The sequence below is a fragment of the Propithecus coquereli genome, unplaced genomic scaffold (assembly GCF_000956105.1).
Source record: "Propithecus coquereli isolate 6110/MARCELLA unplaced genomic scaffold, Pcoq_1.0 Scaffold89, whole genome shotgun sequence".
In the NCBI taxonomy this organism is placed as follows: Eukaryota; Metazoa; Chordata; class Mammalia; order Primates; family Indriidae; genus Propithecus; species Propithecus coquereli.
In genome coordinates, this window is record NW_012155173.1 from 4,761,267 (window position 1) to 4,775,016 (window position 13,750).

General features: G+C 40.6%; 1 protein-coding gene across 1 annotated transcript in view; it reads left to right on the forward strand.

The window, feature by feature from the left end:
* Positions 1-13,750, forward strand: part of BRINP1 (bone morphogenetic protein/retinoic acid inducible neural-specific 1) — a 198,301-nt gene that overhangs the window by 165,040 nt on the left and 19,511 nt on the right. The gene's annotated exons all lie outside the window — the stretch shown is intronic.

Below are 13,750 nucleotides of genomic sequence, written 5' to 3' on the forward strand. Positions count from 1 at the left end.
TTGCATGTATTTGTTTGTGATAATTATTTTGTGAATGAGATAGAATTACTTCTGCCAAGTTCTTGTTTCAGTGCTGTTGAACCAGGGACTAGGAAAGGGGTCGTGTCACACAAAATGGCTTTCCTGTCCTGTGTGACGGATGCCCAACCTGCCACCATGATTGAGTCTCTGAAGTAGCTTCCATGTAGATCCATCAGCATCTGCCATGTGAGCTGCATTGGGCGCTGTGGAAGATTCAGAGATGATCACAGTGAACAGAGCAGTGAAAGATGTCTCTTGGAGCAGGCGTGGGGAGGGGTTCTGTTGGCGATCAGGAAAACCTCCCCATATGCATTAGTTTGCTAGGGCTGCCATAACTGAGTATTGTGGACTAGGTGGATTAAAGAACATAAATTTATTGTCTCACAATTTTGGAGACCAGAAGTTCGAGATCAAGGTGTCAGCAATGTTGGTTTCTTCTAGGGTCTCTCTCTTTGGCTTGTAGATGGTCATCTTCTCCGTGTGTCTTCACATCATCTTCCCTCTGTGTGCATCTGTGCCCTAATCTCCTCTTATTAAAATGATATCAGTCATATTGAATGAGGGCTGACCCTCGATGACCCCATTTTAACTTAATTACCACTTTAAAAACCCTATCTCCAAGTAAAGTCACATTCTGATGTTCTGGGAGTTAGGACTTTGACGCATGAGTCTGGGGGCAGGTGTAGTACATCTCATAACACCACAGAAGTTGGCTTTTGATCAGATCTTTAGGCGAAGAAACTGTGCATGCTAAGAATTATACAGGCTAAATGAAAATCTGGTCGAGGAAGGCAGCGTTTAACCATTACTAGGCTTCCAACAGATACATCTGTCCATTTTGTTGATTGTCACCTCAGAGAATGGAATGTAAAGTCCACGGGTCCAGAGACCCTGGGCGTGCACATTTATTAAAGGTGGGCAGAATCTGCACAGCACTGAGCACAGAGCATTATCAGGTAGGACAGGTCCAGGGAAGACTCAGGAGGACTCCAGAGGAGAGTAGCTGGACAGGTGTCAGAAGGGAGGAAGGAGGGACAAAACTGAGGGAAGAACGCCGGACGGAGTCAGGGGCCTGGATCTGAGACCATGGCCTACCGAGAGTGAGCTGTGTGACCCTGGGCGGGTCGCTTCGCTGTGCCGAGCACAGGTGTCCACATTTTGAATGACTCTCTTCTCTCCTTGTGCAAGCTGTCAGGTGTGGATGGCTAGAAACGCTCTGCCACCACTGGGACCTTCAAAGAAAGAGCTCCCAGTGTTGCCCCTTCTCCTCCTGAGAGGAGAAAACTTGCCCTAATCATAGCATTCTTCTCACCTGGAGAGGGTGTCCATAATCCCACCATTGGAGAGTCACTCAATTATATTAATTTGAGAGTATTGAATGCTGGGTCCTGACGGAAGGGGGGAGAGTACAGCTGGGCTCTGGCTCATTCCTCAGAAGCCTTCCCAGGAGAGCTGAACTTCCTTGGCCTGGCTGGGGGCTGCTTCCTGACACCTGCATCTGAGGCTTTAATGAGCATTTCTCACACCACAGGGCACCTCTCCGCCATGGGGGGTGTCAGACAGAGGTGCTAACACTGGGAACCTTGGGCCACCTCTAGCTGAGCGAGCTAGTGTTTGCAAATGAACTGATTGCGCGGCTTCAGTGTGTCTGCTTGCTGAGGTCTGTGCGAAGTGTGGGCACAGAGCAGGTGCCTATACGACAACGGGTGCTCGAAATTTTTACTTGTCCCAGGAAGGGTGGCATTGTTGAGGCAGAGTGGGAGAGGGAAGGAGGGAAAGAGCACCAGGCTTTAGCTGCACGGGGAATGGGTCCTGATCCCGGCTCCATCGCTTATCAGCCACAGAGCTTTATGGATGGCCTTGCACCTCATTTGCAAAATGGGATAATAACAGTTGCCTTCAGGTTAAGTATGAAAATTAAGATTTTAAAATTTAAAGAACCTAGTAAAGTGCCTGAATCAGTTAAAAGGGAGGAAGGGAGAGAAGAAGGGAGGAGCTGTCACTTAGTATATATATTCTAAAGGTCAAACTCTGTTCTTAAGCATCTTATATGAATTAACTAATTTCCTCCTCACTACAAGCTTATGAACTAGGCACTTTTACTATTTCTATTTTACAGATAAGGGAACTGAGGCACAGAGAAGTTAATAAAGTGCCCAAGGTCGATAAATGTTCATTAATTTATTGTTACTCCAAAGAAATGCGAAGAGTTAGATTTAGTGAGTGGTCGACTATAGATAATTAGTACTGGGCTTCAAGGCTTGTTAGAAACTTCATATTGGACCGGAAGGCGAAGGAGTATTTTGGTTATCTATTGATGCAAAACAATTCACCCCAAAACTTAGTAGCTCAAAACAACACTGTATAATTATCTCTAATGATTCTGCAGGTTGACTTGATAGAGCTGGCGGAGGTGGGGGGGGCTCTCTCATCTTGGCTGCGGCTGGTGTCATCTGGGGGCTTGACTGAGCCAGACCTCCAAACTGACTCACTCCCAGGGGTAGCATTTTGTGCTGGCTGTCAGCTGAGAGTGCAGCTGGGGCTGTCAACCAGAGTGCTACACACACCCTGTCCGTGTGGCCTGGGCCTCTTGCAGCATGGCAGCTGGGCTCAGAGAGGGAGCATCCTGAGACCAAAAACAAGCTGTAAAATTTTTTTGCAACTTTGCCTTGGAAGTCAGAGAGCATCATTTCTTCCATATTCTGGTGGCCAAAACCCTAGCCCAGATTCAAGGGTGTGGATATTGGGAGGTACAATTCATTGTGCTGTCTGGGAGAGTCTTTTTTGAGATTTGGTACCATAGGAAAAATTGAGTATAATTGGAGCTAGAGGAGACTATCCCAGTTATGGAGGAAATGAGGTTAATAGTAATAGCAATAATAATAGTAACAACAGCAATCACAAAGCAGCTATGAAGACAGGTAATAGAGCTGGCTATGTGTAAAGATTCTGGAATTAGACTGCCTGGGTTCACATCTCATCTTTGTTACCTGCTTACATGTTAACTCTGAGGGAGCTTACTAACATCTTTGAGCCTCAATTTCCTCATCTGTAAAATGGAGCTAATAATAGTGCCTATATCATAGGGCTGTTTTAACGATTAGGTGCTTTAACCCACATAGAGTCCTTAGAACAGTCATTGGCACCTGGAAAACATTCAAGACATGTTAGTTGTTTTTCTTAATGGTTTTTCTTTTTCCCCAAGCACTGGTATTTTGCATTTAAATTTCTTAGCACACAGTAATCACCCAATGAGACTGAGTATTGATGATGATGACATGTTTTTCACCTAATCCTCATGTTCGCTCTATGAAGTAGATGCTATTGGATCTGTTCTATGGATGTGGGAACTGATGAGGCAGAGATGTAATTAGTTTATCCAAGATCACTTAGCAGGTAAGTAGCAGGATTAGAATTATCTTGTTGGCCCCACTGGTGAGCTTGGTAAAGAAGATTCTTGTGTAGAGCAGCAAGAGTCCATGTCGTCTGTGTAGTGTGCAGCGGTAAAGAGAGATGACCGTCCTGTGGTTGGCAGAGTGTGGTGAGACCGAAGGCAGGGTTCGCTCGTCAAGGTTCGGGGCAGTAGACCAGTTTATAGGCTCCAGTCTACTGTGCTGAGATTCGGGAAATGGCCCCAGTTGTGCAGCCCTGAATCAACTGTAGAGCCTCAGTTTATCCCACTTTATGAATGGAGAAATTAAGGTACAGAGATTTTAAATGACTTGCTGAAGATTATACAGCAGATAGGAGGCAGGATTCAAACCCAGGTAGGATGCCTTCTTGTAACCTCTATGCTATTCTACTTGCCCCTGAGACAAGATGACTCGAGGTGTTCAGATGACCTGCCATGGCTAAAAACTGCATCTCATGGTAGTGGAAACTGCTTCTCATCGCAAAAGGTAGAGGGAGGGAAGGAGGGAGGGGAAAAAAGGAAAATAAGGAAAAAGGTAGGATGGAAGGGAGGGAGGGAGAAGAGAAAGAAAAAAAGCACAAAAATCATCTTGGGCAATGCTGAATTCAGCGGTCTTCTGTGCAATTTCTTGAATGTTCACTGACCACCTGGTCTCCCAGCCCTGTGCTAGACACTGGAAAATAGTTAAAGAAACAAGCAAGCGACAGTGCCTTTGTTTTCAAAACATCATGATCTAGCCTCAGGATGTGCTGGAAAGCACATTGTTCTGGGAAGCAGGAGACCCGAGTTCAAGTCCTGCGTCTGCCCTGCGTGGGCTGGACTAAATCCATTATCAGTCTGCAGCAGACACTCCAGAGAGCACTGGGTGCAGGGATTGTGTCTCGCAGAGCTCGGGATGCAGGTCGAGTAGTGAACAATTATACCTTTTCGGCTGCTTTCTTTTTATGGGAGTTCTGAATTAAAATTCATTTGGGAAAATTGAGGTGTTTTTTCTTTCTTTTTTCTTTTTTTTTACCTTTTTTTTTTTTTCCTTAAACAATTTGAAAACAACAGAGTTTAATTATCTCTGAGGTCCTTTCCAACTCTAGGAGAAATAATATTCACATAGAATGAAAGTAAGAGTTTAATTCAAAAGTATTGATAGAAGGTCAGTAATTGAATCTTTGAGCAGTATGTCTTTCAGATGATGCTAATTAGTCAATTTTAATGAGAAACTTACAATTCAAACTAAGATCTTTTGCCTGATATTACTACAGCCTATTAACTAGGTCTTCCAGAATCTACTCTGATCACTTTCCAATCTACTTTCCAGGAAGCAGTCAGAATTACTACTTCAGAGGCAAATTCAACCTTGTCACATCTCTGTCGTAAACATGTTGGTGACTACTTATTGCTTTTAGGAGAAAAAGCAAAATCTTAAGGTGACCTACAGATTTGCCATGACCTGGCCCCTGCCTACCTCTTACGTTGCGTTTCACACCTATACTTGGTTCTCTCGGTGAAAGGACAGCTCTGCTGATTTTCTTTGAGTTCACTAAATGCACACTTCCCTCGTTCCAAAGGCTTCATGCAGGTTGTTCCTTCTACTTGGAATGCACCTTCCTTGTTCCTTCACTGTAGTAGCTTCTACCTATCCTTTAGATCTCAGCTTAATTGAAAGATTGTGTCAGGGCTTGTTTCATATGCTTTTTTAGCATTCTAACTTCCCTGTTGAATCCCAAATCCCAGTTACCGTTATACTTCTTTTATATCTATTTATTAATGCCTGTCTCTCCCGCGAGACTATCAGGTCTACACATGCATCTTTTCTTATAATCTTCATAACTTTATTCTTGTAATTTCCTAGCACAGGACCTGGCACACAATAGCTATTCAAAAAACTTTGTTCAATGCATTGACGCATAGATTATTTTCTACTCAGAATGTGCCCCAAAGGCATGTTGACATAATCTTCTGAAAATCAAGTCTCATTATCATATATAAATAGTCTGTGTATTTTCCACATATGTTGACTGTAATTAGATTGCCTTCCTCGTTTGCAAATCGAGAGATGAAGAAGAAAGGACTTTAAGTGACTTGTCCAAGGTCACTCAGAGAATTTGCGAACAGGGTGTGACTAAAATTCAGGCCCTCCGATGACAGTTCAGGCAGTTTGGTAAAAAGGAAACTGCAAATGGAAATTGTCTTTAAGTGACCTAAATCCAAATACCGAAAGTATCTGTTGCTAAATCTGTTACTTTGGGAAATGGTCCCTATTGGGGGGAAAAAAAAAAAGGAGAAAACAGACACTATTAAATTCAATAAAATGAAATAAAATTCCTCGCATCAAGTAGGTGCTTAATGTCAGTGTGACTTGATGTTTCTTCCCTACCTCCTGCTATCACCTGATTTTTTTTAGAGATTATAGTATTGTAAGGCAGAGCAGATCCGTGCAAGCTTAACTTGAAGGCAGGCAGTGTAATTATTTGCATTTTCCAATGACTCTTGGTCTTTGGTTTATTTTTACTTCTCAAATTCATGTGGCCTTCACCCAGCAGTCCAGGCCTTAGCCATGCTCAATGTAATTATGCATTGTTGAGATGAAAATCTCTTGGGGGCTGCAACCTCAGGCTCCAATCTTGGGGCCATAGCTTCTGAACCCATGTCAGCTTTTAACGCATTTCCTGCTCCATACAGTGTTTAATTGGTGTCTGCAGAAAGATTCTGGCTACAAGGATAATGGTTATCTCTGTTCTGTTGACCCTCAATGTCCACACTGGTTTTGATTCTTCTCTCTGAACCCTATACTTACTTGCCTCTGGATGTAATCTCCATAGACTCCTGGAGTGGGACAGAGGGATATGGTTTCTTATATTTCATTGAACTCAAGTCAGTTTCAGTTTATTAGACTGACAGTCCCGGCTCTCTCATTTATTAGATATGTGACCTCCAAAAGTCTCCAAACCTACCTGAGCCCTCTGTTTTCTCATCTGTATGGCTAGGATAATAAGAATAGCTATCCCACAGAGCCGATGCCCTAGTCAATTTATGTGATATATGTAAAAACTCTTCATAACCTGTAAAGAAATGCACAGATATAATGATATAATCAAGAGCACAGTGGTAGTAGACTGTAGATATTTCAGGAAGACACTGTTTCTGCTTCCGAGAAATGGATGTTTCTGTTGTATAAGATGAAGCACGAGCCTCACAAAATGTAATCATATAGCAGAGAGGCAAGAGAACCTAAGATGCTTAAGACTTCAAACTAGAGCTTACCAGGCCAAGGAGTGTGATGACCACTTACTATCCATGTAAATTTGGCACAGGTATTAACATGTCTAAGCTGCAGTTTCCTGCTCGGTATGATGGACATAGCAGTAGTAGCTGGCCTCGGAAAGCCAACTAGAGAACGTAGATGCCAGATTTATCACACAGTAAAAAGCCAAGCACAAGACTCCTTATTAGACGAAACTAGAGACCAGTAGTTAGTCAGTTAATTGAAAAAATGAAGTTAAAGTAGAAAATCCTAAATTGTAAAGCTGCTATATATTTATGAACCATTTTATTTTAACTTAAAACATTTACATGTACATTTCTTGGCCAGCCTTTTGACGTAAGGTTAGCATCTTTTTTGAGGGTGTTGGTATATTCCACTTGACATTCTACTGGCTTTCTTGCATAAACCACAGCCATAGCTGTGTACTTTCAGCTTTGGTTTATCCAAAATGAAGCAACAGCTTAGACTCTTAAGAAACAATCTAAATGTTTCTAGATTTTTATGAACCCTCCTCATCTTTTTCAGTTGCTTCCCCTTTGTTTATATTGATGGTCATTGTTGTCAGTAGTTGGTCTTTATAGAATTTTCTCACAGAATTCAAATGTTTCCACAAGAAAAAAAGCAACTCACATTTCAATGATTTATTTATTTTTTTTACTTTTAATTCCATGAGATAATAATAGCAAATACAACTGACACAAACAGGTTTGGGAATAAACAGAAGTGACTCAGTAAGTGTGCTTATTCCTTGGTGGGCACGGTAGCATATGGGAGTGCAACCAACCAGCCAAGAGCATTCCGTGTTCCCGGAGCATCGCACACCACGTTTATCTGAACGACGGGAGAGTGTCAGTTTTCTGTCAGTCACTCACATGGAGGTCGATTATAAGAGCTTGTCCCATTTGACACAGAAGCTCTTATTCCTGGTAACTTATCCCTATTAGTGAAGCAACTTGCTCAAGTTTATACACTAAGAAAAAATAATAATAGTTGAAACATATCGACCATTTATTATGTACCAGATATAGTTGTAAATGCTTTATATATATCCACTTATTTAATCTTCACAACAATCCTATAAAATAGGTTTTATTATGCTTCCCATGTTAGATAGAAAGAGTTTGAATAGCAGTGAAGGTAAATGCTGCAAGAGAAGAGAAGAGAGGGAAATATCTTCCCGCTGGGGAGACTGAAGAATGTGGTTCCCTCTTTGCCTGCTTTACTGTAGTCACCCTTTAAATTCGAGATTATACCCTCGTTTCTTAGGTATGCCTGGCCTGACATGCGGGACCAGGTTGCACCCCCCTATTATGTGCTTTTACTGCATCTCAAGTATCTTTTTTTCTTTTTTCCTAACACTTGCTTTATTTGCAATGGTGTGTTTAAGCCCAGACTTCTACTTGACCACAAACTCTGGGAGGGTGGAGACCCTGTGTTTCTTGCTAACCAGTATGTCCTCAGTGATAGATAAAGTGCCTGGTGTGCATCACCACACAACATTTGCTGAAACGAGGTGAGGGAACATTTGAGATGGGAGTTGAGCGATAATTAAACTTTGGACTCACAGTGAAGAGGATGATTTTCCATTCAAGAATACAACGTATAGTTTATGAACAGTAAAGTGTGAGGTTAATTTCATCCAGGAAGGAAAAATCAGAAATCAGAGAGAGAATATTAATCAAGAGTAAGTACGTGGACTTTGGTACCTGACAGTCCGGTGGTAAATCCCAGTGAGCTGTGAGTTCAGTGTCTTCTGCCTGTAAGTGTCCTCAACTGTAAAATGAGGATAATAATAGTACTTCCCCCCAGGGTCGTTGTAAAGACCATCCAAGATACACATGCAGTATCCTTTGCATGTAGTAAATGGTCAATAAATATTAGCACTTAGTGCTTATTATTATTGAATAAGGTCAGACTTGTGTGTTGGGATGAAATTTGGGGGAATTGAATACCTAGCTTTGGAGTTTGTATCTTGTCCTTTAGGTGAGTGGGAAGCCAGTGTGAGTGTGAAGTAGAAGGGAAGCTGTGGTTTAGTATGTGTTCTCTGGGAGCCATTTGAAAGCTGAACTAGAAAATAATGAAATCTCTCTTCCAGATATAAAAGAATTCAGTATTTCTGCCCTGCGTTGACATGAATGTTAGCACTGATGTGTGGATTAGAGCAGTGCTTCTCAAACTGGAGTTGGCATCACAATCACCTGGAGGGCTTTTTGAACACAGATCGCTGAGCCCCGAGCCCAGGGTTTTGGATTCAGTAGGTCTGAGATGGGTCCAAGGTCCTAGGTGATACTCATGTCGCTGGCCTGGGGATGAGACTCCCTCACTGCTATAAACATGGTCTCACCTCACTCTATGCACTTGGTAGAAACTAAGCAAAAATGAGTTCTCCTAAGTGAAAGCTGTAGGATATTATGAAGTCGGGGAGGGGGAGTGATGCCTGGTTGAATCCATTTAGAAAATGTTGAACTAAAAAAAGGCAATAGAGAATGGGTTAAGTTTGTATATTTTTTAAACTTATTTGGCCATAGAACCTTTCTTCTTGAAGTTTTTCAAGACATTGGGTTCCTCAGAACACAGCCTTGGAAAGGATTGATTTACACCAGATGAAGAGGCGATGACCTAGAGTGTTTGGGGTGATACCACAGGTTGCGATTTCCCTCCTTGTCAGTAGAGAGCCACATCCTTCAGTCTTCTCTGAGATGAGTTTCTAACACCTTCTGCTTAAGCAGATGCTAATGGCTTCGCATCCCTGCAGGTACCGCCCCTGCTGAGAGGTGGCATGACTGCTAACCAGCAGCTGCCAAAGTAGCAGCAGGAAAGTGCTCCATTTCTGGTATAATTAGGAAATAAATTTACCCCATGTGGTTTAGGGACATTCCTAACCTTAAAAAGTAAACTATTACCAAGACAAATACCTTCTTATAGTTTTTTTTTTTTTTTAAACATTTGCGAAGAGTTTTCACATTGATGATCTTATCTGATCAGAATAACCTGTGGGCAAGCTGGAGCCAAGATTAGTCTCCCCGTTTGCAGGTGAGAAAACTAAGGTTCACAGAAATGAGTGACTTACCCGAGATTATAAAATAATATTCCTTTTTCTGCTGCCATCACACATAGGCATAGTCCTCTTTTCTTGTCAAAGCATATTTACAGTAATATTTATAGTCAGTCTTTATTTATTCATCCATTCATTTATTCATTCAACAAATAGTACCTACTAAGTGCCAGGCGGTATACAAGGGGTAGTGGTATGGTAGGGAACAAGACAGTGAGTGTCTCTGTTCACAGAGAGCTTGAGATCTAGCAGGTAAAATAAAACTGGCCCAGGACTGGTCTTACACCTGTGCTTTGCCTTAGGAATCTGAGGCTCAGAAAGGCTAAATCACCTAAAATTATGAAATCATAAAATTTCACATCTGAAAGAAGACCTACAAGATCATCCCATTTAGTCCCATCATTTTATTAAAGAGTAAAATGAGACAGAGTGGGGAAGTATCCTGTCCAGAGTAACTGTATTAGTTTTGTGTTGCTATGTAACAAGTCAGCACAAATTGAAAGGCTTAAAACAACACAGGCATATTATCTCACAGTTTCCAGGGGTCAGAAGTCTGGCCGTGGTATAGCTGGCTCTTCTGTTTAGGCTTCACAGGCTGAAATCAGGGTATTGGGCAAACCAGGCTCTTACTTTAGGCTCTGGGGAAGAATCTACTTCCAAGCTCTTTCAGGATGTTGACAAAATTCAGTTCTTTGTGGTTGCAGGACTGAGATCACTATTTCCTTGCTGGTTGTTGGCCGATATTTGCTCTGAGCTCCTAGAGGCCGTTCTCCAGTCCTTGCACAAGGCCTTCTAAGGAACGAAGGTGTGGCAGGTCTTTCTCATGCCTCAGACCTCTCTGAGTTCTTCTGCCAACAAACAGAGAAATCTCTCTGCGTCTAAAGGGATACATCTGATTAGATTAGGTCCACTAAGATAATCTTTCTCTTTAGACCAGTTATGCTGTATAAAAGAACACAATTACCAGAGTGATATCTTACAAAACAGTTATAGGTCCTGGGGATTAGAGTCTGGAACCTTGGGGAGGAAGAAGGCATTTTTAGAATTCTCCCTAGTATAGTAGTGTAGCTTAGTGGTAATATTATGGGATGGAGAGAAGATATCCTGAGTCCTCTTTGGGGCTCATAATATAATATATAGTGTTCTGAATATCTATTTCTGTATAACAAATTGACCCAAATTTAGGGGCTTAAAACACCAATCCTTATATTCTGCTCCAGATCTGTGGGTCAGGAATTCCTGCTGGGATTGGCTGGGTGATTCCTCTGTTCCCCATGGAGTTGACTGCAGTCTCTCAAACGGATGTTCAGCTGGGCTGGGCTGGAGGTTCCAAGAAGACTTCGCTCTCATGTCTGAAGCAGAGATGACCAGAATGCTGGGCCCAGCTGGGCAGCTCTCCCTCTCCAACGTTTCACCATGTGGTCCTCTAGCAGGGTAGCCAGATTGCATAGAATGGGTCTCAGAGCTCCAAGAGGAGGCAGGAGGTGAAAGGCTCCTTGTCTTTTCAGCTCTAGTCCATTAAGTGTGTCAATCACTTTTGCCTTGTCGTATTGGTCAAAGCAGTGGTAGGATCTGTCCAGATTTAAGGGGAGAGGACATAGACCTCCTGTCTCTATGGGAGAAATATCAAAGGATCTGTGGCCACCTGACCCATATAGTGAGTTTTTCATTTGTTTATTTTTCCAATGTAATTTTATTTCCTTTTTTTATAACCACTTGTTAAAAAAAATAAATTTTACTGTTTATATTTGAGGTTTACAACATGATGTTTTGTGAAACATATAGATAGTAAAATGGTTGCTAGAGTGAAGCAGATTAACATATCCATATCTATCATCTCACAGTTACTTTTTTTCATTTATGGAAAATTAGTTATTTGTTTATTCCTTTATACTAGAAATGAAAGAAAATACATTTGCACAGAGAGATAATCTTCAGTTTACCCACTATTAAATGTTGACATAGTAACATTAAAATTCTGCAAAATTCCATATTCTTAGTAGATAACAGGGAAAAAAGTAACACTTATACCCCCACCATGATCTGAAATTGGGGGGATGGTAGGATATGAACATACCATATGCTACTTCAGAGTTACATTTGGCCAATGTCTTTTTCAGATATACTTTTATATTTAGATGTATTTTTTCATAAAACTATTACCAATTATGAAAGCTATATTATTAATAATAATGTCAAAAAAGTATTAAGAAGTAAATGTTAGTTTTTTGTGAAAAGAGCAACTAAAATCTACTTATTTAACAACAGTCTCTAATACAATTACAATATGATTTTTTTAACTTTAGTCTGCAGGTTGTATATTAGTTGTTTGAACTTTGTTTACCCTACTTATCTGCTATTTTGTATCCTTAGATCTACATGTCTCTATCTCCTCTGCCTCTCCCTCCACCACGGTAACCAATGTTTCATTCTCTATCTCTGTGTACTTGAGTTCTTTTTTTCTTCCGCATATAAGAGAAATCATGCAATATTTTTCTTTCTGTTTCTGACTTATTTCACTTAGCATAATGTCCTCTAGATCCATCCATGTTGCAGCAAATGACAGGATATCCATTTCTGAGGCTGAACAATATCCCATTGTATATGTATAGTTGGCCCTCTGTACCTGCAGGTTCAGCATCCATGGATTCAACCGACTGTGAATAGAAAATAGTTTTTAAAAAATAACAATTCAACAATAAAAATAATACAAATGAAAATACAGTATAATCGCTGTTTTCAAAGCATTTACATCATATTATGTACCCTACATAATCTAGAGATGATTTAAAGTATACAGGAATAGGTATGTAAATTATATGCAAATACTATACCATTTTGTGTAAAGGACTTGAGCATCCTCAGATTTGGGGTCTGGGGTGGGGGTGGTCCTGGAACCAATTCCCAGTGGATACTGAGGAATGAATGCATACCACATTTTCTTTACCAGTTCTTTCCCTGATGGACATTGTTTCCATATCTTGTCTGTTGTGAATAGTACTGCAATGAACACGGGAGTGAAGACGTCTTTATCTGATGATTTCATTTCCTTAGGGTATACACCCAGAAGAGGGATTGCTGGATTGTATGGTTCTATTTTTAATTTCTTTAGGAACCTCCACACTGTTTTTCATAATGCCGTACCAACCTACATTCCCACAAATATTGTACGAGGGTTCCCTTTTCTGCATACCCTTGTCAACATTTGTTATCTCTTGTCTTTTTGATAATAGCCATCCTTATGAATGTGAGCTGATATCTCATAGTGGTTTTAATTTGCATTTACCTAATAATTAGTGGTATTGAGCACCTTTTCATATACCTGTTGGCCATTTTTATGTCTTCTTTGCAGAAATGTCTATTCAGATCCTTTGCCCATTTTTAAATCAGGTTATTTGTTTTTCTGCTGTTGAATTGTAAGAGTTATGTATAAATTTTGACTTTAAATCCCTTGTCAAATATGTGGTTTGCAACTGCTTTTTCCCAGTCTGTAGGTTGTCTTTTCATTTTGTTGAATGTTCGCTTTGCTGTGCAGAAGCTTTTTAGTTTGATGTAGTACCGTTTGTTTATTTTTGCTTTTGTAGCCTGAGCTTTGGTGTGATATCCAAAAAATCATTGCTAAGGCCAATGTTGAGGAGTTTTCCACCTATGTTCTCTTCTAGGAGTTTTAATGTTTCAGGTCTTACATAGGTATTTTATCCATTTTAGCTTGATTTTTGTGTGCGGTAGTAAGAGTCCAGTTTCATTCTTTTGCATATGGAAATTTTGTTTTCCAAGCACCTTTTATTGAAGATACTATCCTTTTCCCCATTGTGTCTTCTTAGTGGCTTTGTTGAAAATCAGGTGACCATATATGATTAGATTTATTTCTGGCCTCTTTATTCTGTTCCATTAATCTGTTTCTGTTTTTATGCCAGTACCATATTGTTTTGATTACTATAGCTTTATAGTACAATATGAAATCAGAAAGTGTGATATCTCCAACTTTGTGTGTTTTGTTTCT